The 25847-nt window shown below is 41.7% G+C and overlaps 1 pseudogene; it reads right to left on the bottom strand.

The window, feature by feature from the left end:
* LOC127572767 (contactin-associated protein-like 5) overlaps positions 1–25847 on the bottom strand; it is a 991970-nt pseudogene that overhangs the window by 569762 nt on the left and 396361 nt on the right.

The raw sequence follows: 25847 nt of genomic DNA, 5'->3' as shown, positions 1-25847 counted from the left end.
AGGGTCCCAGATAAGGACTAGCTCAGTCTACAACAGAGCAAACCAGGATGATAAAGAATAGTTCAATCTGTAAAACAAGATGCAGGGCTGGTAATGAATAAAACATATAATGTATAATTCAAATGACAATGGGTAAGATAAATTAAGAGACCATTAGTTATCATGCAAGATAAAAGTGAAATCTTCCGGTTCTGGTCTACTGGGCAATGATCCCTGCCCATCTATATACTTCTGAGTCTTGGAATACCTACATCAGGCTGTTCAAAGCATTGGAGAGATACAGCCAATGCTGAGGTGCTCTTTCGTCTGCCCAAAACAGAGAACATAGAGCATATGTAATGCATATGTAAAACAGAGAATATAGATCATACATAGAACAGAGAACATAGAAAACAGAACACAGGAACAGGCCCTTCGGCCCACCATGTTGTATCGAACTAACTAAATTAGTAATCAAATGCCCAACTAAATGAATCCCTTCTGCCTACACAATGCACAGGCCTGGTAGTGTAGCGGTTAACATAACACTTTACAGCACCAGAGACCTGGGTTCAATTCTGGACACTGTCTACAAGGAGTTTGTACGTTCTCCCCATATCTGCGTGGGTTTCCTCCAGGTGCTCCGGTTTCCTCCCACAGGAAGTTGTGGGCATGTGATGTTGGTGCCAGAAGCACGGCAACACTTGCAGGCTGCCCCCAGAACACTCTACGCAGAAGATGCATTTCACTGTGTGTTTTGACATACATGTGACTGATAAAGGAATCTTATCTTATCCATATCCCTCCATTTTCTGCACATTCCATAGAACACTACAGCGCAGAAAACAGGCCATTTGGCTCTTCTAGTCTGTGCTGAAATGGTATTCCGCTAGTCCCATTTAGCTGCACCCAGTCCATAACCCTCCAGACCTCTCCCGTCCATGTATCTATCCAATTTATTCTTAAAACTCAAGAGTGAGCCCGCATTTACCACGTCAGATGGCAGCCCGTTCCATACTCCCACCACTCTTTGAGTGAAAAAGTTTCCCCTAATATTCCCCCTAAACTTTTCCCCTTTCACCCTAAAGCCATGTCCTCTCGTACTTATTTCTCCTAATCTAGGTAGAAAGAGCCTACTCACATTAACTCTGTCTATACCCCTCATAATTTTGTAAACCTCTATCAAATCTCCCCTCATTCTTCTGTGCTCCAAGGAATAAAGTCCTAACCTGTTCAGTCTTTCCCTGTAACTCAACTCCTGAAGACCCGGCAACATTCTAGTAAATCTCCTCTGCGCTCTTTCAATCTTACAAATATCCTTCCTATAGTTAGGTGACCAGAACTGCACACAATACTCCAAATTTGGCCTCACCAATGTCTTATACAACCTCACCATAACATCCCAACTCCTATACTCAATACTTTAATTTATGAATGCCAGGATACCAAAAGCCTTCTTTACAATCCTGTCTACCTGCGATGCCACTTTCAGCGAATTATATATCTGAACTCCCAGATCTCTTTGTTCCTCTGCACTCCTCAGTGCCCTACCATTTACTGTGTATGTCCTGCCTTGATTTGTCCTTCCAAAATGCAACACCTTACAATTGTCTGCATTAAATTCCATCTGCCATTTTCTAGCTTATTCTTCCAGTTGGTTCAGATCCCTCTGCAAGCTTTGAAAGCCTTCCTCACTGTCCACTATGCCTCCAATCTTAGTATCATCAGCAAACTTGCTGATCCAATTTACCACATTATCATCTAGATGATAATATGGTAATCATGAGACTAACTAGAAGCCTCTTGAACGCCTCTATTGTATTTACTTCTACCACCACCCCAGGCAGTACATTCCAGGCACCCACCATTTTCTGCATAAAAAACTTGACCCACACATCTCCTTTGAACTTATTCCCTCTCACCTTAAATGCATGCCCTCTGGTATTAGACATTTCAACCCTGGGAAAAAGATACCAGCTATGTACTCTATCTATGCCTCTCATAATCTTATAAACCTCTATCAGGTCTCCCCTCAGCTTCCACCACTCCAGAGAAAACAACCCAACTTCTCCTTAGAGCACAAGCCCTCTTATCCAGGCAGCATCCTGGTAAACCTCTTCTGCACACTCTCCAAAGCCTTGACATCCTTCCTGTAATGAGTTGACCAGAACTGAATGCAATACTCCAGGTGGGGTCTCACTGGAGTTTTATAAAACTGCAACATAACCTCCCGACTCTTAAACTCAGTTCCTTGACTAATAAAGGCAAGCATGCCATACGCCTTATTTACCACCCCATCAACCTGTGTAGCTATTTTCAAGGAGCTATGGACTTGGACCCCATGATCCCTCTGTACATCAACATTGTTACGGGTCTTGCCATTAACAGTGTACTGTCTCTTTACGTTTGATCTCCCAAGGTGCAACACTTCACATTTGGCTGGGTTAAACTCCATCTGCCATTTCTCTGCCCATATCTGTAACTGAACCATATCCCACTGTATCCTTTGCCAGTCTTCTACACTATCCACAACACCACCAATCTTCGTATCATCTGCAAACTTACTAACCCATCCATGTACATTTTCATCCAGGTCATTTATATACATCACAAAAGCAGAGGACCCAGTACAGATCCCTGAGAAACACCACTAGTCACGGATATCCAGCCAGAATAAGTCCCATCGATCACTGCTCTCTATCTTCTATAGGCAAGTCAATTCCTGAATCCAAATAGCCAATTCACTGTGAATTACATGCATCTTAATCTTCTGAATGAGCCTCCCATGAGGGACCTTGTCAAATGCCTTACTAAAATCCATGTAGACAACATCCACAGCTCTCCCTTCATCAATCACCTTCGTCAACTCCTCGAAATGCTCAATCAAGTTAGCAAGGCATGACTTGCCCTGCACAAAGCCGTGCTGACTGTTCCTAATTAGGCCATGGTTTTCCAATTGCTCATTAGTCCTATCCTTAAGAATCCTCTCCAGTAACTTCTTTACCACTGACATGAGACTCACTGGTCGATAGTTTCCATATTTCCCTTCTTAAATAATGGAACAACATTATCTACTCACCAATCTTTATCTACTGGCTATTCCCCCTCTCCATTCTCAGTCCTGATGCAGGGTCTCAACCCGAAATGTCGACAATTCCTTTCCCCCCCACAGATGCTGCTCGAACCTCAGAGTTCCTCCAGAAGGCTGTTTGTTTAATGATTCTTTGTGCTTATAACCAATGATCCTATACCCATAGCATTTTTTTTTTTTGCAGTTACAAACAGATCTCTTTGGAGAGATTAAGAATTTTGAGATGAAGAAAACCTACAATTGGTACAAATGGCCTATCTTACAGGTGAATCCAGAACGATTTCAGATGAAAGCATCATTCATTTCACGCTGATAGGAGGGAGTATCTCTTCTCTCAGAGAGTGCTAAAACTTTGTATGCAGACTTGTTGGATATAGTTGAGGTTGAGGCAGATAGATTTTTGGACTATAAGAGAGTTAAGGCTTTTGGGAAATGGGTAGGAAAAGTGGCAATGAGATCACCATCAGATCGACAGTATTATTGAATTATTGGGGCAGGCTCAAGGGGGTCTATTGTCTACTCCTAATTCTTACGTTCTTTCTCTCTCCGCTTCCTCACAAATACTGAATACAGGTCCTCCCCAGGTTATGAACACCTGATTTATGTACAGCCTAAACATACGATCAAGTGTTTGGGAGACAGGAGGGATGGATTTGCGGGCTGCTACAATGCTGTAGGCATCTTCTGCCATGTAGTTACTTGGTTCATGCAATATCTGAATGGTGGAGTTGACCGCCCTGGTTTAACTACACGATGCCCTTGGTTGGCCTTTATTTTTATTTAAATCTATTGGTGGATGGCCACATTTCCGATGCACAAAACATTCAGGTTATGAACAGTTCTCAGAACAGGACCCTGTTATAACCTGAGGAGGTCCTGTAATTAGTTGTGAACATCAGCAGACCTCTAACAGACTTCTACAGATGTACTATTGAAAGTATGATGACTGATGTATTATGGTCTTGTACTGAAGAAGCAGAAAGAGAGAGAACATAAGAATTAGGATTAGACAATAGACCCCCTTAAGCCTGCCTAATAATACCATCGATCCGATGGTGATCTCATTGCCACTTTCCTACCCATTTCCCATAAGCCCTAACTCACTTATAGTCCAAAAATCTATCTGCCTCAACCTCAAGTATATCCAACAAGTCTGCATACAGAGTTTCAGCACTCTCTGAGAGAAGAAATACTCCCTCCTCTCAGCGTGAAATGGATGATGCTTTCATCTGAAATCATTCTGGATTCACTTGTATGATTGGCCATTTGCACCAATTCGAATGCACAGGAACATAAAAAGCTGCAGAGAGTAGTGGGGTCTGCCCAATACATGACTGGCACATCCCTCCCCACCATCGGTGCTATCTACATTAGGCGCTACCTCAAGAAGGCAACATCTGTCATCAAAGATCCCTGCCATCTGGGCCATGCCATCTTCCTGGAGATACCATCGGGCAGGAGGTACAGAAGCCTGAAGTCCCACACCACCAGGTTCGAGAACAGCAACTTTCCTTCAACCATTTGGTTCTTGAACCAATCTGCACAACCCTAATCACTCCCTCAGTATAGCAACACTATGACCACTTTGACTACTTTGTACTACAATGGATTTTGTTTTTGTTCTGTTCTTTCTTGTATAATTTTGTATAATTTATGTTTAATTCATGTTTTTCTTGTGAATGTTGTGTCTCCAATGCTATGTGCCTGTGATGCTGCCTCAAATATGTTTTTCATTACACCTGTGCATATGTGTACTTGTGCATTTGACAATAAACTTGACTTTGACATTGACTTTGAAATTCCCAACGTTGTTTGTATTTTTCCATGAAAGTTCCAACCCTCCCATCATCGAGGACATCTTCAAGAGGCAGTGCCTCAAGGTGACATCCATCATTAAGGACCCTCACCATCCAGGACATGCCCTCTTCACGTTACTACCATCAGGGAGGAGGTACAGGAGCCTGAAGACCCACACTCAACATTTCAGGAACAGCTTCTTCTTCTCCTGCATCAGACTTTTGTTCTGAGTACTTCACGAACCTATGAACACTACCTCATCGTTTCTTTTTATCTGCACTATTTTTTTTAATTTATAGATTTTTACATCTCTGCACTGTACTGCTGCTGCAAGATGGCAAATTTCACGTCATATGTCAGTGATAATAAATCTGATTCTGATTCTAACTCCTCTGATCTGAAACATCAATTTACGCCTTTTCCTTCCACAAATGCTGACTGACAGGCTCAGTCCTCCCAACATTGTTTTTTTGCTTCAGATTCCAGCATCCACAGTCTTTTAGTCTTCAAACAACAACAAACCACCTGTACGTAACAAAACGCTCCCATGTCACTTTGTAGCAATGTTCTCAGACAGAATTTGACAATGGGCTGCACAGGGTTCCAGGAGAACATTGCCAAATAATTGTTTTAAGAAGTGTCAAGTGGGGCAGCAGAGGTGGGGAGGTTGAGAGGAGGAATTCCAGAGTTTATGGCAGATGAAGATATAGCTGTCAGAGCTGATTAAGATTAAGGGTATAGAGTAGCCCAAATGGAGGAGCAGATACATAGAAGAGATGTGGGATTGAAGGCGTCTCCAGAGATCATGAGGAAAACTATAAAGGTATTTGAAAATAAGGATGAGAAACTTATAATTGATGTCATGCCAATGTAGGTCAGCGAGCGCAGGCGAAACAGAATTAGTATGGAGGAGGATGGAACCAACTGAGCTCTGATTGAGCAGCCAAGATAATCAAGGACCCCTCACACCCCAGCCATTCTCTCTTCTCCCCCCTTCCATTGGGCAGAAGATACAAAAGCTTGAAAACACGTACCACCAGGCTCGAGGACAACTTCTATCCCACTGTTATAAGGCTTTTGAATGGACCTCTTGTACGACAAAGATGAACTCTTGACCTCACAATCTACCTCGTCATGGCCCTTGCACTTTATTTGTCTGCCCGCACTGCATTTTCTCTGTAACTGTAACACTATATTTTGCATTCTGTTATTGTTTTTCTCTTTGTACTCCTCAATGTATTTATGCTGTGAAATGATCTGTATAGATGGCATGAAAAACAAAGTTTTTCACTGTATCTTGGTACATGTGCCAATAATAAACTAATTACCAATTAATTGAGGATTGAAGATCCTGAGTGCTGTGCAATGAATGGTTTGGAATAACTCATGCTACATGAAGGATATAGATGAGGGTTTCAACAGCAGAAGAATTCAATATTTACATATTAGAAATTTTTTAAAAGTTACTTTACCTTCTTTTCCAACAACATATAAAATTGAAACGACGGAAAAAATTTTAGGTCTTAATCCTTATCAGAAGGGCCTGATAGCAATAATTTATGATCGGATTATGAAAATACGTTCACAGGAACTTGATAAAATTAAGAATGAATGGGAAAGAGAACTCCAGATACTTTTACCTACTGAGACATGGAAGAAAATTCTTCAATTAGTTAATACATCTTCAATGTGTGCTGGACACTCTTTGATACAGTTTAAAGTGGTTCACAGGACCCATATGTCCAAGGACAAGTTAGCCCATTTTTATCATCATATAAATCCTATATGTGACAGATGTAATTCGAAGGTGGCTTCCCTGACACACATGTTTTGGTCCTGTCTCCTTTTGGAAAAATATTGCAAAGACATTTTTAACATTATTTCATCTATATTGAATATTGATTTACAACCTCATCCTATTACTGCAATTTTTGGATTACCAATGATGGAATCTCACCATTTATCTGCTTCTGCTCGTCGTATGATCGCCTTTGGCACATTAATGGCCAAGCGATCCATTTTGTTCAAATGGAAGGATCCAACAGCTCCCACCACTTTTCAGTGGTTTTCTCAAACTATAGCATGTTTAAACTTAGAAAAAATTAGGAGTGGTACTGTTGATCCTTCACTTAAATTTGAGGAAGTTTGGAGTCCATTTATTCAATGTTTCCATATGATATAAGTGGACCTTTTTCAGAGCCCTTTCAATAACCTTTGAATACAGAGGAGCAGAGTTGATGACATAATAATGTTTGTTTTCTTTTTAATTGAAGAAATATCAGTCCAGTTTTCTTTTGAAGTTTTTGGTTTTTGTTTGGTTTATTATCTATATTTTTTTTGATTTGGTGGTTCTTTTTTCATACAATTAATTTCTTTTCAATCTTTCCTTTTGTATTTGTTCACTTAATAAGAGAGCAGGAGGTCTAGATTACTTTTTTTTCTACTCCTTGTGATTATATATATTAACTGTTATGATTGTTATCCTGATCTCTTTGCACCATGTGTATAGTTACTAATGTTATATATATTATTTTGTACTAATTTGAAAATTAATAAAAAGATTGAAAAAGAAAGAAAGAAAGAATTCAATGTGGGGTGGAGAAAGTGTGACAATGGCATGGCGAAGTGATTAAAGTTGATCTTAAAGTCAAATCTCTTGCCTTGTTTGCAAACAGTCTGGCTTGGCCATGAATGGGGATGGTTCTAACAATACAGGGGTGGCAATGGGACAGATAGAACCAGAGAAGGAATACATGGCTGCACTGGAATAGCAGAGGAGGAAAGAAGCATGAGCTGACAAGATGTTCTTCTGGCTGTAGAAGGAAGGAGGTGCAGCGACAAAATCACAGAGAGGTGTGGGTTGCCAGGTTAATTGGCCAATGTAAATTGCTCCTAGTGTTCAGGTGATTGGTAGATTCTGGGGGTAGTTGGGAAGAAACATAATTGGCGGAGCAGCTGGTTAATAAAGACACCTACATCAGACTACGATTTATTGACTACAGCTCCACCTTCAAAACCATAATTCCAAGCAAACTCACCTCCAAACTCCTGGACCTGGGAGTCAGCACCTCCCTGTGCAATTGGATCCTTGACTTCCTGACCTACAGACCACAATCAGTAAGGATAGGCAGCAACACCTCCAGCACGATTATCCTCGACACTGGTGCCCCACAAAGCTACATCCTTAGCCCTCTACTCTACTCCCTATACACTCATGACTGTGTGGCCAGATTCAGAGTAGAACTCCATCAACAAGCTTGCAGATGACACCACTGTAGTGGGCTGAATCTCAAATAACGACAGGAAGATAGAGAGCGTAGTGACATGGTGTCATGACAAAAACCTCAATGTCAGCAAAAGAGCCGGTCATTGACTTCAGGAAGAGGGGTGGTGCACATACTCCTGTTGACATCAATGGTGCTGAGGTCGAGATGGTTGAAAGCTTCAAGTTCCTAGGAGTGAACATCAACAATAGCCTGTCCTGGTCCAACCACGTAAACACCATGGCCAAGAAAGCTCACCAGTGCCTCTGCTTCCTCAGAAGGCTAAAGAAATTTGGCATGTCCCCTTAGACCCTCACCAATTTTTATCAATGCACCATTGAACGCATCCTATCCAGATGCATCACAGCTTGGTATGGGAGCTGCTCTTCCCAAGACCATGAGAAGCTGCAGAGAGCTGTGGACACATCATGGAAACTCTGCTCCGCTCCATGGAATCTGTTTCCACCTTTTGCTGCCACAGTAAAGCAGCCAACATAATCAAAGACCCCACTCACCCCAGACAGGATTATTAAGATAAGATAAGATATCTACACACAGTGAAATGCATCTTTTGCGTAGAGTGTTCTGGGGGCAGCCTGCAAGTGTCGCCACACTTCCGGCGCCAACATAGCATGCCCACAATTTCCTAACCTGTACATCTTTGGAATGTGCGAAGAATCCGGAGCACCCGGAGGAAGCCCACACAGACATGGGGAGAACATACAAACTCCTCACAGACAGCGGCTGGAATTGAACCCGGGTCGCTGGTGCTGTAATTATGCAGTAGAATGGAACGAACTGAGCTCTGCATGTGTTTATTGAGCATTGAAGATGTGTGTAGTGCAAGGAATGAATTGGAATAATTCATGGTCTAGATAAGGGTATAGCTGAGGGTTTCAACAGCAGAAGAATTGGTAGCGTAGCATTTAGCACGACGCTATTACAGCGCCAGCGATCGGGGTTCGATTCCCGTCGCTGTCTGTAAGGAGTTTGTACATTCTCCTGTGTCTGTGTGGGTTTCCTCTGGGTGATCCGGTTTCCTCCTACATTGCAAAGACGTATGGGTAGGTTAATTTAGGTTTAAAATGGGCGGCGCACACCCGTTGGGCCAGAAGGGCCTGTTACCACGCCGTAAATAAAATTTTAAAAAGAAGAATTCAATGTGGGGTGGAGAAAGTGTGACAATGGCATGGCAAAGTGATTAAAGTTGATCTTAAAGTCGAATCTCTTGCCTCGTTTCCAAACAATCTGGTTTGGCCATGAACAGGGATGGTTCTAACTATACAGGGGTGGCAATGGGACAGATAAGAGCCAGAGAAAAGAAGGAAGCATGAGCCGACAAGAGGTGGTTCTGGCTGCGGAAGGAAAGAGGCACAGTGACAAAATCACAGAGATGCGAGGTTAATTGGACAATGTAAATTTCTCCTAGTGTGTAGGTGAGTGGTAGAATCTGGGGGTGGGGGGTGGGGGGGGGAGTTGGTAAGAATGTGGAGAGGTTATAATGAAATTAGTGTAGGATTAATATAAATGGATGCTTGTTGGTTGTTGCAGACTCGGTGACTGAAGGGCCTGTTTCCGTGCGCTGTGTCTCAATGCAAAAAGCCCTGTCCACAATAGCATTCATTTTGATGAGGTTTGGCAATATTATCACAATGCTTTACAGCTCTGATCCAATGTGAACAACCCTCCAAAGTGTGAGTTCAAGAGGTGAGGAAAAAACTAGTTTCTGCTTATGCCTAATCTTTCTTTTTGCACATCAAGAGAATATTACCCTGAGGACAGTGTAGGGCTCAGATCATTATCTCACATTCAGGGGAGTTTATCCCAGATCCTTTGCTTTCTGTAACCTTGTTACTGGCACTAAGACCGATAAGAAGGATTAGTTGATTTTTCTGCGACCTTCACTGAAGAACATATTTGATTCTGTCAACGATGATATAAACAACTGCCTTTCAATTATGCTTTAATAAGATTGTGTCCGAGACCAAATTTATCAGATGCTTGCGGAATCACAGGAAACAGAATTGACGCAACTCAGAAGTAACAAAAGGATTTTTTTTCACCCCAGTCAGGAGTATTGCAGGAATAGGAGGCAATTCAGCCCCTCAATCCCAGCCCAATGTTCAGTCAAATCTACAGCTTAATTCCATTCCATAAACCCTGCTGAACAAAAATTTGCACATTGCAGTTTTCCTTCCAGCCTTCTTTTGGAGGGAGAGTTTCAAATTTCCACTACTCCTTATGGGGTAAAAGTATTTCCGATCTTTGGTGATCCTATGTGCATAATTTATGTTAATTTAAGTTTATGTAACTTATGTTTGTAATGTCCTGTGCTGCTACTGCAAAAAGCTAATTTCATGGCACTTACACCCTGGGTACGAAGGCCCATGAAAATAAACTTAAACTTAAAAACTGGTAAATTGGTTTATTATTGTCACACATACAAAGGTTCAGTGAAAAACTTTGATTTTCATGCCACCTGTATAAATCATTTCATCATATGAGTGCATTGAGGTAGTACAAGGGAAAACAATAAAACTATACAGAATAAAGTGTTACAGTTACAGAGAAAGTGCAGTGCAGGCAGACAAGGTGCAAGGCCATAACAAGGTAGACTGAGGTCAAGAGTCCATCTTATCGTACAAGGGGGGCAGTTCAATAGTCTTATAACAGCGGGATAGAAGCTTTCCTTGAGTCTGGTAGTGCCTGCTTTCAAGTTTTTGTATCTTCTTATAAGCCACCATGCAGATGTCCTGACTTTTTCTTAAGAAATAACAACTGTCCCAAATGTTTTGACTGCTGATGCCTGTCATACTCCACAATAAAGCACTCGAACATTTTACCAAAAGACTATGCTCCTACATTAAAATATGCAGTGTACATGGGCAGAAAGGTGTTCTGAAATGCCAGGTAAAAATAACATTGTGTTGCAATCACTATAACATAGATATGGTAGTCTATTTTACAATAGGTAGTGGTGACAGACCTGGCACTGAGCAGCCATGTTATATAAGAGCAGGGGGCTGCAATCCTTGTAAACACTGCAGAAGTGTCACAGAAGTGTGTCTGTTCTTTTAACAAGGACCTTCTGGAAGAATTTATGCTTTTAAAGAAAGACACATCAATTGCTGGCAACAACGGTATCATTTGTCAGATGTGTAGAGGTAACATCCCCTACTAAGAAAGGATATACTTGCCATTGAGAGATTACAACAAAAATTCACCAGATTGGTTCCTGGGGTGGTGGGAACTATCATCTGAGTGATTCAGCCAGCTTGGCCTGTATTCACTAAAGTTCAGAAGAATGATATGGCTCGACAGGCTGGATGGAGGGAAAATGTTTCCTTATCATAGAATCATAGAACACTACAGCACAGTACAGGCCCTTCAGCCCACAATGTTGTGCCGACATTTTATCCTGCTCTAAGATCTATCTAACCAGGCACGGTAGTGTAGCAGTTAGCGTAACGCTTTACAGCGCCAGCGACCTGGGATCACTTCCTGCCGCTGTAAGATGTTCTCCCCGTATCTGCTGGGTTTCCTCCGGGTGCTCCGGTTTCCTCCCACATTCCAAAGACGTACAGGTTAGGAAGTTGTGGGCATGCTATGTTGGCGCCGGAAGCGTGGCGACACTTGCAGGCTGCCCCCGGAACACTATGCAAAAAGATGCATTTCACTGTGTGTTTCGATGTACTTGTGACAAATAAAGGTATCTTATCTTATCACATAGCCCCCTATTTTTCTGTCATTCATGTGTCTATCTAAGCATCTCTTAAATGTCCCAAATGTATCTGCCCCCACAACCTCTGCAGGCAGTGCATTCCACACACCCACCACTCTGTGTAAAGAACTTACCCTTGAAATCCCCCTTATACCTTGCTCCAATCACCTTAAAATTATGTCCCCTTGTGTTAGCCATTGTCGCACTGGGAAAAGTCTGACTGTCCATTCGTTCTATTCCTCTTATCATCTTGTTCCCTTGGTTTTTCTTGGATCTAAGGTATAATTTTAGGATATGAGGTAAGATATTTTGACTAAGATGAGGGGAAATTTCTTCAGAGGGTTCAGAGGTGAACCTGTGAAATTCTCTGCTACATAGGGTTGTGGAGGCCACTAGCTGAATATATTTAAGGAGCACAGTAGATTTCTAGACAAAGGCATCAGGGTTCATGGAGGGAGAGAAGGAAGATGGCATTAAAATAGAGGATCAGTCATGATCATATCCAATGGCAGAGCAGGCTCGAAAAGCAAATGGCCTACTCCATTTCCCGCTTCCACAGCCTCGGGAATACAGCCAACATAATCAAGGACCCCTCCACCCCCATCATTCTCTCTTCTCCACCCTCTTGTCAGGCAAAATCCTGAGAGTATGTACCACCAGACTCAAGGAGAGCTTCTAGCCCACTGTTATCAGACTCTTAAACCTACCTCTCATGCGCTAATAGATGAACTCTTGATCTCCTAATCTATCTTGTCATGGCCCTTGCACTTTACTTATCTACCTGCACTGCACTTTGTCTGTAAATATTACACAATATTCTGCCTTGTATTTTCTTTTTAATATCTCAGTATAATTATTTATGGAATGATCTGTCTGAATGGCACGCAAAGCAAAAGCTTTTCGCTGTATCTCAGTACATGTGACAATAATAAACCAATTCCAACTCCTACTCTTATTTGCAAGGTTTCTATGTCTTCAGTCCCTCTGCAGCCAAAAGATTGCTCAGCGCCTTCAGACAAAAATACATGGACATTGAATGAAGTGAACGTGTAATTCGATGTGTTTCACACTTCTTGCAAATCAAAACACGGAAGAGGCTTATGTGAGAGAACTATATCTATGTTGCACCATCGTGCACCACAGATACAACTTCAGATCTAGCAACAGTAAATCACAGCTGATTAAAAACACCTTACCAACCAAAATTTCTGCCCAAAAATCCAAGGCAACCAACTGCAACATACTGGCGGCATTGTCAATGAGAGGCAACTGGGTGGTTTAAAGGAGGGCTCATTTCTCTCATTTAGCTTGGATTCATCAATCAAAGGGGATCATATGATGTTCCTAATCGTGGTACATTATTTTCTTCCAATGACAGGATGAACACAAAATCATGGAATTTACTTCTCTGCAAAGCAAAACATCTGACTTGGAACTTGGATTTCTTCATCCACTAATTGAGAAAACTCATCTTAGTAAGAGGCTAATTGGACATTGTGCAGGAAATATAAATGTTGGTGGGACTAAACAAGCAAGAAGGAAAAAATCAATGCATGGTGAAAATTGCAGATCAGACTGGGGGAAGAGATATTTGGTACCGGTTACGGTATTGACATTGTTCATAACTGTCTATAAACATCAGCTGACTGTCTTCCACTTGACTTAGGGTGCTTTGCATTTACACTGTTCACGTAGAAGAACTGAACAACTTGCAGATTTGTAAGTTTTGACTAGTCTAAGTTATTAGACACAGCAACACACAGTTCCCGGCTCTTGGACTAACGCTACACAGAATTTTATTGGTTTTTGAGATACCCTTCCACTGTTTGGTGCACATTGGAGAAACTATTGAAGGGGAATTCTATGATGCTGTTGAGATTTGTGGAAACCCATCGTTTTAGTGCACAGAAAAGTTCAAATGGGGCTTCTGAAGGAACATACCAGAGGACAATGATATTCTATGCAGCCAAGTAAAATTGTCACCCTAAATTTAATAGGTGAAAGTCATTTTTTTTTAATCACTGTGTAAATCCTATATGTGACAGATGTAATTCAGAGGTGGCTTCCCTGACACATATGTTTTGGTCCTGTCCCCTTTTGGAAAAATATTGGAAAGACATTTTTAACATTATTTTAGCTGCATTGAACATTGATTTACCACCTCATCCTATTACTGCAATTTTTGGGTTACCAATGATGGAATTTCGCCATTTATCTGCTTCTGCTCGTCGTATGATCACCTTTGTCACATTAATGGCCAAGCGATCCATTTTGTTCAAATGGAAGGATCCAACACCTCCCACCACTTTTCAGTGGTTTTCTCAAACTATAGCATGGTTAAACTTAGAAAAAATTAGGAGTGGTACTGTTGATCCTTCACTTAAATTTGAGGAAGTTTGGAATCCATTTATTCAGTACTTCCACATAATATAAGCAGACCTTTATAGAATCCCTTTCAATAACCTTTGAATATAGAGGAGCGGAGCTAACGACATAATAATGTTCTTTTTAACCGAAGAAATATCAGTCCAGTTTTTTTTCTTGAAGTTGTTGGTTTACTTTTGTTTATTAATATTTTTTCTAATTTGGGGGTTCTCTTTTCATATAATTAAACTTCTTTTCAAATTCTTTTGTATCATGCTCACTTAATAAGAGAGTGGGAGGTTCAGATTATATATTTCACTCCCTGTGAGCATATATGTCAACTGTTATTATTGTTATCCCGATCGCTTCGCACCATGTGTATAATCACTAATGTTATGTATATTAATTTGAAATTAATTTGAAACTTAATAAAAAAGATTGAAAAAGAAAGGAAGTCATATTTTTAATGAATGGGCAAGTGCAAAGCCAGTAGTCTCCCAAATGATGTCTGATTGGAATTGATAGTAATACTGATTTTTGGACACAATGTCATGCAGGAGGTGGACAGAAATGTGGTGGAATATTCAGATCTAGCAAAAGCGCTTGAGTTCATATTGTGTCTACCTAGTAGCTTAGCTCCCGTGGAATGAGTGTAAGTGTTGGAACGTTACGTTGCAGTTGTAGTTTGGTCACCCTGTTATAGGAAAGACGTCATTAAGCTGGAAAGAGTGCAGAGAAGATTTACAAGAATGTTGCCAGCACTCAAGGGCCTGAGTTATAGGAGAGGTCGGACAGGCTAGGACTTTATTCCGTGGAATGTAGGAAGCATAGGGGTGACATTATACAGGTGCATAGGATCATGACAGGTACAGATGGAGTGAATGCACACAATCTTTTCCCCAGGGAAAGGAAACCTACAATTAGAGGGCATAGGTTTAAGGTGAGAGGGGAAAGACTGAAAAAGGACCTGAGGGGCAACTTCTTCACACAGAGGGTGGTGCATGTGTGGAACAAGCTGCCAGAGAAAGTACTTGAAGCAGATACAATGATGACATTTAAAAGACATTTGGATAAGTATATGGATGGGAAAGGTTTTTGAGGGATATGGGCCAAACCCAGGCAAACGGAACTAGCTGGCACCTTGTGGGCACCTTGGCTGGCACGGACAAGTTGGGCCAAAGGGCCTGTCTCCATGCTGTACTACTCTATGACTATAGGAACATTGTCAATAATGAATACAGACTGGTCACTTGAAAATCTGTGTCTCAGTGCTTCGATAATGAAGACTTATTTTTTGAGAGGGTAAATTCTGACCGTGACTGCACAGCTTTTAATGATGACCTGCTGAAGGGTATACAGACATTACAAAAGATTGCTTCAAATGAAAATACAGCTCACAGGTATTATTGCAGAACAGGCAGCATGATGGTGGATGGCCAACCCTTCTAAACAGCAACAGCTGCATAATTGCAAGTACTGCCATATTTACATCTTAATAATGTTGCAACGATTAGCAGAGATTTTAGTGTTTTGGATGGATGGTTTGTATTTCATTGCTGCATTGTTCAATAATTACACTTAAAGGAAATGTGGATGGTATTGGATGCTTGGTTGGGGTATTCCTTCCCAATTTTCAAAGGATGGTGTCCTGTATTAAGTCAATGGAAACATGGTCACCTTATTCCTGACATCTTCCTGACTCTAAATTTAAAGTTACTCAAGACTCTACCACCAGAGGAAATGATTTCCCTCCATCAGTAAACCTTCAATTATCTTAACATGTCAAGTGGATTACCCATTCACAAGACGTTGGTGAAGCTACACTTAGAGTATTGTGTACAATTTTGGTCACCCTGTTATAAGAAATACGGTATTAGGCTGGAAAGAGTGCAAAGAAGATTTACGAGAATGTTGCCAGGACTTAAGGGCCCGAGTTATAGGGAGAGGCTGGGTAAGCTAACACTTTATTCCTTGGAATGTAGGGGACTGAGAGGTAGATAAAATCATGGGGGGCATAAATAGGGTGAATGCACACAGTCTTTTTCCCAGAGAAAGGGAACCAAAAACTAGAAGGCATAGGTTTAAGGTGAGGGGGGAAGGATTTAAAAGGGACCTGAGGGGCAATTTTTTTCATGCAGAGGGTGGTGCATATATGGAATGAGCTGCCAGTGGAAGTGGTTGAGGCAGGTATATTAACAACATCTAAAAGATATTTGGATAAGTACATGGATAGGAAAGATTTAGATGGATATGGTCCAAACAAGGGCAAATGGGACTAGCTTAGGTGGGTACTTTGATCGGCATGGGTGAGTTGGGTCAAAGGACCTGTTTTCATGCCGTTTTACTCTATAACTCTATTCACCTTGTAAACACCATTATAACATGAGCCTAGGCTTGTCAACGTGTTCCTGCAGATGCCAAATACACAACCGTTCAATTTTTGAAGCTCGATACTCACTGTAGGAGCAACCGTAAAGTTCAACCCGCATTCCGATTCTTCCATTGGGATTCCAATCCAGAGGAATGAAGCGAAGGAATCTGGCTTTGATGGAGTTTTGCAACTTGTGGTGTACAACAGTGTCTGCATTGGAGTTTCCTGTGAAGGCCTACAAGTAGGGGAAGGAAAATAAACTAAGGGCTGGATCAGTCCAACATAACGCCATTAATAATCACTCCCTTACTGGAGTGCCTCTGAGAATTGCACATGTAATAATCACTTTTTGCAGAGTAAGAAAACAAAGAAATATTTATTACTTGAGAATTAATGCTAATATCCCATGTATGGATTGGTGGATGCTTCTGAAACTATTGACAATTTCGTCCACAATCGATGAGCTTTGGTTACAATTTAAAATCACAAGAAGAAATCAATTCTTTTTTCCCCATCGATTAAGCAACTATTCCTTTCATGTTAACACCAGGGCTTTGTGAGATAAAATGTGAGGAACATCACATCAACATGCCTTGAGTTCAGAGGAATGAAGGGTAGTCAAATCGAGGCTAAAACATCAAAGGAATTTGATATTATAGAACTGCTATCTTCGAATTGAGAAACCAGAACAAAGAGTGCAGATTTATAACAATGAGTTGGATAAGTCAGGAGTAAAATTAACAAACACTGTTTCACATAAAAGTTGGCAAAATTGTGGGATTTGCTCATCAAAAGGATGTTGGTATTGGAACCACCAAATTATTATTGTGGAAGGGGATCTAGACAGATATTAAACAAAGGCAGAAAAATGGAGTTGAGGTGAAGATTGGTCGCAATATATTTAACTGGTAGGGCAAGTTTGTGGGCCTGAATAGCCTATTTCTAACTTTGGATCTCTTTCATAATGATACCATAAATAAAGTGACATGATTAAACTTATATAGGACCTTACTAAACTTACGAAAAATATTTCACAGGAGCATAAACATCAAAAAGGGAGAAATTGAGGAAGGTCTGACTGAAGAATAGGAGCTCAAGAGTGAAAGCTATGGAGAGGACAGTCCAGTTGGAGGCCATGTTAGTTATCTGGCAGCCTATAACCGACTATTGGATAACACTCTCCATTCAAAACGAGTAATTTCTCCCCACTCAAACAATACTTTGATCAATCTGGACCCACAACCTGATTCTATTCTGAGACATCAGGAGGACTCGTCCCAAAGAAGGGATTCAGTATCTCCACACAGGATAAATCGTAGGAAAATACACGAGTGTGAGTTAAAGCAATGCAATTGAACCACAGATTTTCTTTGTAGTAAATTGGCCTGTTGTTTACCGGGTTTGCCACAGGCACAATTTTTTTGTTTCAGTAATTCACATCCAATAACTGCTCACTTTTAAAATGTGAAATCTTTACCTGATTATTGAAACTTACTAAACTTGGAAGTTTAGGCATGCAATCAGAAGCCTAGAGAAACAAAGGACTGCAGATGCTGGAAACTAGGTGAAAAATACAATGATGCTGGAGGAACTCAGCAGGCCAAGCAGCACCCTCTTTCAGGACATGCTCAAAGGCCACATCCTTGAGCAGCCCTTTAGTCAAACTTCTGAGCATCACATCCTTTGAAGTTGTGGACAGATTTGTCCATGAGTGAAGCAGCCTAACGACATAGAACATAAAACGTAGAACACTACAGCACAGAACAGGCCCTTCGGCCCACAATGTTGTGTGGGCATTGCTATTCTCTTCTACCTACAGAATGCCCATGTCCCTCTATCTTCTTCTCATTCATGTGCCAATGGTATGAATATTGAATTCTCCCACTTTAGGTAACCCCCGCACACCCCCCCCCCCCCCCGGACCATGCTTCTTCTTTTCTTCACTTTCCTAGCCCTTTTTTTTCCTCTCTCCTTACCTTTGACCCAATCCTCCCCCACCCCCCCCCCGTAGATCTGTCCTCCCCTCCTCCTGCCTATCACTATCTCTTAACTGCATCTACCTATCACAACCCTGTGCCCATCCCGCCTCCCCTCTTCTGTCCACCTATCACTGCTCTGCTTTTCCCTCCTATATATTGGGCTTCCCCTTTTCCTATCTTCAGTCCCGAGGAAGGGTCCTGACCCGAAACGTTGACTGCCTGTTTTTCTCCACGGACGCTTCCTGGCTTGCTGAGTTCCTCCAGCAACATCGTGTTTTTCAATCAGAACCCTGATGTATGCTCACTGTCAGGGCAGCTGGATCCTGCATGTCCAGGATGAACACAAACCTGGGCTTGGAGACACAAGAGACTGCAGATGCTGAAATCAGGAATGGAAAAAAACAAGCTGTTGGATGTAATCAGTGGCTCAGACAGCAGAGAAGGAAATGGACAGTTGATGTTTTGGGTCGAGAACCTTCATCTCGACTGGACGCAAACACGGACTTGATTCTCCTGTTTTCTGGGCAAACCCTCTTTTCATGACTGCTCCATGCACACCCCATTTTTACTTTATCCCACCTACAACAGTGGAGCCTTCTACTGTCTGGGCCTATTCGATTAAATCCCTACCCAATCCCCTACCACTCTCCAAAATTTGACCCCCTTTCAGGACATACTCATCCTTGAACAGCCCTTTGGTCAAACTTCTGAGCATCATATCCTCTGGGGTTGTGGACAGATTTGTCCACGAGTGAAGCACAGTGAATTGTTATCCCATGACAAAGGTACTATATACAAACTACTGCAGAGTACTTACAGCGCAAAGACATGTTAGTCTACCCAACAGACTAATGCTGGTGTTTGAAGGCCAAAATCATCTCCTCTAGCTGTTCTCCTAATCCCATTATTCCTTTTCTCTCCCTGTTTACCAAGCATCCCCTTAAATGCATTTCTACAATTTTTTTTATGGTGACAAGTTTCACAAACAAACCACTTTCTATGTAAACAAGTGTCTAATTAGGAGAGTCTAGGCACAGCCTCAGAATAAAGGGATGTCCCTTTAGAACTACGATGAGGAGGAATTTCTTCAGCTTGAGGATAGTGATTCTGAGGAATTCATTGCCACAGAGGGCTGTGGAGGCCAAGTCCTTGGGTGTATTTAAGGCAGAGATTGATAGATTCTTGATTGGTAATGGGGTTAAGGGTTATGGAGAAAAGGTGGGAGAATGGGGTTGAGAGAAAAAAAAACACTCGTGATTGAATAGTGGAGCAGATTCGATGCATCAAATAGCCTAATTCTGCTCCTATATCTCATAGTCTTATGGTCTTCTGGTCAATTGAATTCTTAACACCTAATTTACATTGACATCCTGTGGTGCTGGTCTTGCCACAAATCGAGACATAGAACATAACACACAGTATAGGTCCTTCGGCCCACGACGTTGTGCCAGCTTTTTACCCTGCTTTAAGATTTATCTAACCCTTCCCTCCCACATAGCCCTCCATTTTTCTATCATTCATATGGCCCCCATTCCCCATTTCTCATTTCTTTTTTTCCCTTTTCCTTGGAGCGGAGTCGATGGGCCGAATGGCCTGCTTCTGCTCCCTTGTCTTGTGATTCCTTGTGATTATCTAAGAGTCTCAAGCGTCCCTAATGTACCTGCCTCCACACCCTCTGCTGGCAGTGCATTCCACGCACCCACCACTCTGGGGAAAAAAAACACCTCTGACATCCCGGCTATACCTTCCTCCAATCACCTTAAAATTATGCCCCCACGTGTGAACTATTTTCGCCCTGGGAAAAAGTCTGACTGTCCACTTGATCTATACCTCTTATCTTGTACACCTCTGTCAAGTAACCTCTTATCCTCCTTCGCTCCAAGGAGAAAATTCCTAGCTTGCTCAACCTATCCTCATAAGCCATGCTCTCGATTCCAGGCAGCACCCTGGCAAATTTCCTCTGTACCTCCTCTTCTCTACTGTCAACTTACGACACTCTCCTATAATTATGTCACAAGATCACAAGACAAGGGAGCAGAAGCAGGCCATTCGGCCCATCGAGTCTGCTCCAAGGAAAGGGAAATAGAAATGAGAAATGGGGAATGGGGGAAGAAGAAAAAAAAACACTATTCTAATCCCAATTACCAGCCTTATCCCCATATCCCTTGATATCCTGACTATTTAGATATCTATCTCCTCCTTGAACGCCCCCACTGATCTGGCTTCCACTGCTGTACGTGGCAAGGAGTTCCACAAATTCACCACCTAATCTTTTCATTCCTAGACTGAGTTCATTTTTTCCTGACACCATCGCAAAACTAGTCTCAAATCTTTTTTTGAATGTTACCTTTGTCCCTTAGAGCCATAGAGCACAAAAACAGGCCTATTGACTCAGCACATCCATGCCAGCTTTTTTGCCCATCTAAATTTAGTCCCAATTGCCTGCATTAGGTCAATACCATTCTATCCACGATCTCCTCAGGCATATGTTCCAGATATCAACCACTCTGTGAAAAAAATTACCCACCATGTCCCCTTTAAAACACCTTCCTCGCACCTTAAATCTACGCCCTACCAGGGGAAAAAGATTTTGACTGGCGATTCAATCTATGCCTCTTATAATTTTATATACTTCCCTCAGGTCACCCCTCAGCCTCTTTCTTTCTGGTGAACAATCCCAGTCCATCAAATCTCTCCCAATAACTGAAGTTCTCCATCCTAAGCATCATTGCGGTGAATCTCCTCTGCACTCTCTCCAGTGCAATCAAATCCTTCCCACAATGTGGCAACCTAAAAGGAACACAATAAACTTTGTAAAACTGTAACATAATGTCCCAACTCTTATATTCTAATCCGCGACCTTTGAAGGCAAGAACGCCATACAGTAGGTTTTCTTCACCACCTGATCGACCTGTGCTGCCACTTTCAGGAAGGTATGGACTTGAAACCCAATGTCCCTCTCATCATCAACATTCCTTAGCATCTGACTATTCACTGTATTTATCCTACCCCTATTTGACTTCCCAAAATGTATTACCTTGTACTTGCCAGGATTAAATTCCATCTGCTAATGCTCTGCCCAACTTTCCATTTGATCTATATCTTGAAGTCTTAGAAAACTATACAAAATGTTTTGTGATTCTCCCTTTATCGATGCACCATCGAAAGCATCCTATGTGGATACATCATGGCTTGGTATGGCAACTGCTCTGCCCAGACCGCAAGAAACTGCAGAGAGTTGTGGACACAACCCAGTGCGTCACGGAAACCAGCCTCCCCTCCGTGGACTCTGTATATACCTCTGAAAATGCTGGAAACACTCAGCAGGTCAGGCAGCATTTGTGGAAGGATAAATAGTTAATGTTTCAAGTCCAGGATTGTTCATCAGAACTGTCTGCCTATCTCTCCATGGGGTACTTAATGCAGGTGTAGGAGTGAATGAGAAAGGCAACATGGAGTTGGTGTCTAAACAATGAGTGATTTATTGCAACTGAAGACCAGACCAAGCTGATCTACCCGAACACAATTCTGGGATTCCTTTCTGCATACGTGATTACACAGAAAATTTAATTAACTAAGTTTTGATTGTTATATTTCTCTGATTACACCATTACACAGAAGCTTCAATTAACTGTAACACTAGGTTTTCATTACAGAATAAAACTGGAAGAGTTTTCTCAACCCAAAACATTGACTGTACATTGGTAAAAATTTGCAAATTGGTTTATTATTGTCACATATACCGAGGTACAGTGAAAACTTCTCGCATATCGTTCAATTCATTGAGGTAGTACAAGATAAAACAATGGAATGCAGAATAAAGTATTACAGTTACAGAGAAAGTGCAGGTGGACAATAAGGTCATAACATGGTAGATTGTGAGGTCAAGAGTCTATCTTATTGTACTAGGAAACAGTTCAATAGTCTTATAACAGTGGGATAGAAGCTGTCCTTGAGCCTGGTGGTACATGCTTTCAGCTTTTCTATCTTCTGCCCGATAGGAGGGGGAGAAGAGAGAATGTCTGGGGTGGGTGGGGTCTTTGATTATGTTGGCTGCTTTACTAGGGCAGCAAGAAGTGTAGACAGAGTCCATGGAGGGGAGGTTGGTTTCCATGATGTGCTGAGCTGTGTCCACAACTCTCTGCAGTTTCTTGTGGTCTTGGGCAGAGCAGTTGCCGTACCAAGCTGTGATGCATCTGGATAGGATGCTTTCTATGGTGCATCAATAAAAATTGGTGAGGGTCAAAGGGGACATGCTAAGTTTCTATTTGTCTATTTCCTTTGACAGATGCAGCTTGACCAGCTGAGTTCCTCCAGCATTTTGTTTGTTGGGCAGATACCAGGACAGGTAATGCGAAAGTGACTTAAAGGAAGAGAAAGAGGGCTAATGGAACAAACTCAGGTGCTTAGGTGCCAGGCACATGTGAGCACGTCATTAGTGGAGGGATGATTTGAATTTGGGATGCACAAGTGGCGCAGGGGCTGTAAAGCTGGCCAAAGGTAGAGGGATGGAAGGGGTTGAGTGTTTAAAGGTCAAAAAGGAAGGGGATCATGGCTATGGAGAGATTGAAAATAACATTGGCTAAAACTGTAGCACAGTCTGCTGAGAAAGGGACGTCAATAGTACTACCCTTCCTTTCTGTTTTGTTCTGAGGAGGAAGCATTGTCCAGTGATTTGCAAACCAGTTTGCATCATTTAGCAACATGGTGCTCATATTATAATGAAGGATCTAGCTCTATCACCATGGATACTTATACACTGATGGAAAATAAAGCGTAGAAAGCTAAAATTAAGTAAAGGAGTCGTCCCAAAGCACTTAGGTGAATGATGCATCTGATGCCTGCTGAAGTGAAATGGTTTTACTGGTGACTATAAAGTAGATGTTTTGTGAGACATACTGTTCCACTCTGGGGAATGAGCAATGTCTGCCAGATCTGATACAGAATTATGCAAAGTGTATTGCACAAAAATGGGCTGTTGGTCATAGATGTTTGACATGAGCTTGTCTTCACCCTCCATCAAGTAACCATACCAGGGTAGGGCTCATTTATATACAGAGAATGGTTAGAGTTTGAAATGTACAAGCAGGAGCAGTAGTGGAAGCAGATTCAATTGTAATGTTCAAAACTGAGCTGGAAAGGAAAGCATCATTATGGAGAGGGGGCTGGAGTGTACGATGAACTGGACTGGTTTATGTAGAGCTGGTGTAGACTCGATGGGCTGACTGGCCTCCTTCTGTGCTGTAACTGTGGTTATCCATTCTGTGATTCTGTAGCGTAATCTTATATTTGTTTCTCCCTCCAGAAACATCCAGCCTCCTTTTAACTGACTCTTCAATATTTGTTCCAATGACTTTTTGGATAAAGACATGTCTTTTGGATTTTGTTAGTGATGATCAAATGTTTGTGAAACTTAGGCAATAATTCCTCTCCTAAACATATGGGTTAATAACAATAAACAGTGCATAAAAAAGCTTGGTCAGTAAAAACATATCCACAGTACAGTGGAGTTATAACTCCAAAGTCAAAGTCGAGTTTATTGTCATATGCATGAGTACATGTGCGCACAGGTGCAATGAAGAACTTCCTTGCAGCAGCATCACAGTCATATAGCATCAGAGACACAATCAGTGCTGGGGGTGACTGAATGGAGCTCATGAAGGCCAAAGAATTTCACCCTCTTGCCATTTGTTTGGGATTATTTTTCATCTGTGCATATCCCATGCAAGGAGAAATTCAAATAGTTTATTAAACATGCATGTCTACTGGAAAGATAAGGTAATACCAGTATTGTACTCTCAGAATCCTAAACCAGCCCTACAGTAGATACAAGAATACAGAATCTCTCTGGACCAGTTATTTTTTCCAACTCAAGCACTATAACACTGAGTTAAACACTAAAATTACACAGATAAAACCAATAATGTTTCAGCAGTAGACTCATGCTGTAACATACACCCTAAACTTATCTACATGTCGTGACTTCAGCAGCTCCTTTATGGAATTAATCAATGTGGGCATAAATTGCTTTGCTCACAAGTTTAAGTAACAAAGATCCTTGGTTCAATTATTGCAAACTCTAACCATCAAAGTTATCCGTCCCTCCCCAGGTTTATACCCTGTGGATTATACCAGTTAATAAAAGCTGAACACAGGCTTTGAGCACCTTACATTTTTTTTTATAATGATGGTCCAACAGCAATTGAAAGACTGCTTTTCAGAATTATATTACTGTTAGTGAGCCAGATTGCCAAAGGAAAAAAAAAGTTTAAAGCAACTGTTTCTTTAGAGATCTGCCCTGCAGAGCCAGAACACCAAGCTCTCAAATCCTCATTACCTAGGAGGGCACACAAAGGCAGAATCTAATGACTCATCTGAAAGAGCAGTGCATTAACTCACAGTACCATGCAGGATTGTCAGGCTCAATACTGTTCTAGGGTCAGTATCAGTCTCTTGAACCACAACTATCAGAGAGCTGCTACCCACTGACCCAGGGCTGACCCTGTGATCACAGCTATTTTTTCACTTGTTAAAATACAAGTTAGCCCCTCTAAAGGCAGTGACCAAATCAATGAATTATACTTCAGGTAAAGGAGCTGCTGTCAGGAGAAACTGTGGCAATGGGAGGAATAACATAGAAAATAAAACAGTACACCAAGGGAACAGACCCTCCGGTTGTGCTGAACTAAATTAGTAGTCAAATGCCTGACTGAACTAATCCCTTCTGCCTACATAGTATCCATATCCTTCCTTTCCTGTACATCCATGTGCCTAAGAGCCTCTTGAATGACTATCATATTTCCCTCCACCACCACCCCAAGCAGTGCATTCCAGGCACCCACCACTGTGTACAATATTTGCCCCACACATTTCCTTTGAATTTACCCCCCTCACCTTAAACGTATGCCCTCTGGTATCAGATATTTCAACCTGGGAAAAAGATACTAGCTGTCTAAGGAGAGGGAGGGTAAGTTCAAAGGAAATGAGTGGGGCAGGTCTCTGCCCTTCATAATCTTACAAACCTCTATCAGATCTCCCCTCAGCCTCCAGACAAAACAACCTAAGTTTGTCCAACCTCTCCTTATAGTACAAGCTCTCTAATCAAAGCAGCATTCTGGTAAACCTCTTTTGCACCCCCTCCAGAGCTTCAACATCCTTCCTATAATGTGGCGACCAGAACTGAATGCGATACTCCAGATGTGGCTTAACTAGAATTTTATAAAGCTGCAACATAACCTCACGACTCTTGAACTCACTTCCTCAACTAATGAGGGAAAGCATG

This window comes from Pristis pectinata, chromosome 1 (genome assembly GCF_009764475.1).
Source record: "Pristis pectinata isolate sPriPec2 chromosome 1, sPriPec2.1.pri, whole genome shotgun sequence".
Taxonomy (NCBI): domain Eukaryota; kingdom Metazoa; phylum Chordata; class Chondrichthyes; order Rhinopristiformes; family Pristidae; genus Pristis; species Pristis pectinata.
Note: the sequence above shows the minus strand (reverse complement) of the source record. Positions and strands in the feature narration are given on the sequence as shown.